Raw genomic sequence first — 3,463 nt, 5'->3', positions numbered from 1 at the left:
CAGAAGTCAAGTGGCGCCAGTTTGACTGTGTGCCGTGAGTCCTCAGGGCTGGCAGGAGCAGGAAGGGCTGAGGGGCAGCTTTGTGTCTGGTCGACTCTTCAGAGCCCGTGGAGGATGCGAGGAACGGCTGCGGTTTCACTTGCACAGCGCTTGATTTCCCATGCTGGAGCAGAAGCGTCGCAGGGTTTAATTAGTGCCTTTCTTTGTGTCAGAGTTCAGACTCCTCATTGACTCGGAGGTATCATGGACAATGAAGAGGTTTGACACGGTGACTCCCTGCCGCCAGGGTTCCCTAGCGAAAGAGAGAGGGGGGGAAAAAATAAAGTTCAAAGAGTATTTCTGAAACTAAGGGTTGAAGGGGCTTAACCCCCAATTAAAGTAACTCTTCAAGCAAGGGTCAGTTATGATCTTATTCAACGCGAAGAGCAGCCCCACAGTAAACCGTGGCAGCACCCAAAGCTTGCCACAGAAGTACAGACAAACCTATAAATCTCAAAAGTTCTGAGTTACTCAGGGATGTGGCAGTGGGGAGAAGTACCCTGAAAACAAACCCACTCCAGAGTCAAAGCAAGAATTCCCATCTGTTTCCATCCGGAGCTGTTGCCACATCCGTCCTATCGCCTGACCCCTGTACTTCCGAGAATTCCTCTGTCTGGAAGTGAACAAACAACGACCCCCCACGAAGATCAAAGATTTGGCAGCTGGTCCCCAGGCTCTGCGAAGTGCTTCGCTTCACGTGCGTGTTCATTGTCGCACGGCGATAATGCGAGCCGGGCTGCGAGTGTTGGGGATGGAGAGTTGAGGTGCCCCTTACCTGGCGAGCGGCTCCGGCTGCCTCCTCCGGCACCTGCTGCTCCTCGGCACTGCTGAGCCTCTCCGCTCTGATCTGAGTTGGAGGAGGGTCTCTGGGATGCTGACGTTCTCTGGCTTTGCAATCATATTAACATGGTGGCTCTCTGTGCGCGCTGCGTGTCTGAGCAATTAGCACTTATCGCACCAGGGAAGGGGGGAGAAAGTTTTCTCTCTGCACGGCTTTTAAAACAGTAAATAAGGTAGATGCTGGCGAGCAGCTCGTGCTGCAGGGCTGCTCTCTTCAGGAGTGGGGGAGATGTTGAGGGTCTCAGGCAGCACCCAGGGCTGGGAAGCTGATGTGTGACAGTGTGGGAAGGGGCAGGGTGTGTGTGTGTTAAATTGCTACAAGAGGCTTTAACAAAGGGAGATGCACAAATGTGGGAGGGGGGGAGGGAGTGGGAGGAGAATATACAACATGACAGGGCTCAAAATAAACAGCTGCACCTTGGCATTTCTCTGCTGGTTCCAGCTGCTCTGGGGGAGCTCAGCTGGTTCTCCCCAGCTGACGCTCTGTCTGGCTTTGGAAATGCAGCGAAAACCTTCAGACATGCATCACAAGGTGCAGGAGTCCTGTGAAACTTGACGGAAACTCACCCAGGTCATAGAGCAAAGCCAACAAACAGTGTAAGGTCATGTCACCTTCGTGTCCCTATAAAAAGAGGAAAAGGGAGACAAAGGGTCTTTTGATTCTTCTGTGATCTTTCAAACGTATCCCCCAGCTGCCTGACCTCTGTTTCCCCACCAGCCTGGCAGGGCCATTGCACCAAGCGGGGCAGCTCCACGATGATCTTCAAGGTCGTTTTCCAGCCTCAATGGTTGTGTGTAGCGAAGAGCTGTGTTTGACTTGACTCTTCTTCTGTAGCTGTTAACCCTTTTCTGTGTGCCAGTGGGAAGAACACGCTTCTCTGCACTCAGGTGACTCCTCAAGGCCATGGGTTAAACTAGACTTTTCAGCAGATGGTACATTTTTTTATGCCCAGTGTGCAGCTCTTCCAATTATTCTGTATTTCAACCAAAATCTGAGCAGTTATTAGGCCTAAACAAAATTAAACAGACATTAAGGATTGCTGGAGAAGATCCATAGGAATGGTATGGAGGATATTTCTGCAGACAAGGCCCCCGGAGCATTGTCCTGCCTGCTTTGGGAAAGCTGGCCCAGTTTGTAACTACCTGTGAGGGAAGCAAGGTTTCCATACTTCTGCAGGGGGAAGGCAGTTTTCCAGGAACTGCTGTTGATTTTGCCAAAGAGATGAAAACATTGGAAGATGGAGAATTTCAGGAGAGTACGATGCTCAGTTTACTGGTCTGTAACTATTCCCCAGGACAAAGGGTAAAGCTTTTAGCATTGAAAATCCTTTCCTCATGGCTTCATATTTTCCAGCATAAAGCACATCTCTCGGGTCTCTGGGAGAGCGCAAAAGCTGTCCTTCCCCTCCCCAAACTGTGTTATCTTGGAGCTGGCTGTCTCGCTCTCTGGCCAGTGGCTCTGTGCCCAGATTCTGGGACACGTTCCGAAGGGGAGGGGAGTTTGAGGGCTGTGGGGGCTGCAGGGCTCGCACATCCCTCCCCAGCTCCCTGTGGTCCCCCCCGCCATCACCCGGAGTGAGCACACTCCCCAGCGTGCCTCGCTTAGGATGCGGTTGATTAAAACAACTGTGTCAGCGATGAGATGGAGAGAAGAATTTAATCTCGTTGACTGGTGCGAGCAGAGGGGCTTTTGCTTCTGTTACACCCCCCAGACAAATCCGTGGTGCTGTGCTCCTCGCCTAGTTCCCCTAACAGATTTGCGTTAAAACTCACCTGCTTTGAGGAGAACAATTGCAAGCGGATCTAAATTCATGCATGAAATTGCTTTGCAGCAGGAGTGCTTCCATCAACAAAGAAAATCTTCCCCTTGTACCGGCTCTGGATCCGACCAGAGCCGGTGGCTGAGCCCAGGAAGCACATTGTATGTGGTGTTGTGATGCAAAACAAGGAGGGAAGGCTGGGAGGATGTTTTATTCATCTTGTTTCCTCTGGCTGGGCGTCCCTTCCACTTGATTATAAATGGTACAAAGCTCTGAAAATCGAGCACTACTTGAAGTTGCTGTTGTGAAGGGCACAAGCTGTATCTTCTCTGAGCCTCTTGGACCTATTCTTGTGTGGGTGGCTCATCACCAGCATGGCGTGACAGGGACAAAGTTTCTAACCTGGCAATTTCATGCCCTGGAGCTGGACTTTGCTTCTTGAAACCCACATTCACGCTATGCAGCTCGAGTCAGCTGTGCAGGCAGACAGAAAGGGCAGTAAATTCGGGAAATCCCTTGTAAGGCTGAATCGATGGTGCTTTATTGCCTTCATAAAGCTGAGTCTGGACTGGGGCCATCCATCGCTTTGGAGCTGTGGAGATCTGTGCTGCTGGAGGGGTATCAGGGGGGCCTGGCCTGGGCAGCGCTGAGCCGCAGCAGCTCGCACTGTGCTGGGGACAGGCAGGGCAGAAGCTTTCTTTGCCTGGGTCCCTTTTGGAGAGTGCTGCAAAATGTCTGCTTGAATTATGGGTTTATTTCCCCACCAACAGTGTGCGTGATGCTGTCCAAATGCTCGGAGATGCTTCAGCCCTCCAGCGAGGGCA

Source organism: Buceros rhinoceros, unplaced genomic scaffold, assembly GCF_000710305.1.
Source record: "Buceros rhinoceros silvestris isolate BGI_N320 unplaced genomic scaffold, ASM71030v1 scaffold4034, whole genome shotgun sequence".
In the NCBI taxonomy this organism is placed as follows: domain Eukaryota; kingdom Metazoa; phylum Chordata; class Aves; order Bucerotiformes; family Bucerotidae; genus Buceros; species Buceros rhinoceros.
This window is presented reverse-complemented; position numbering follows the sequence as displayed.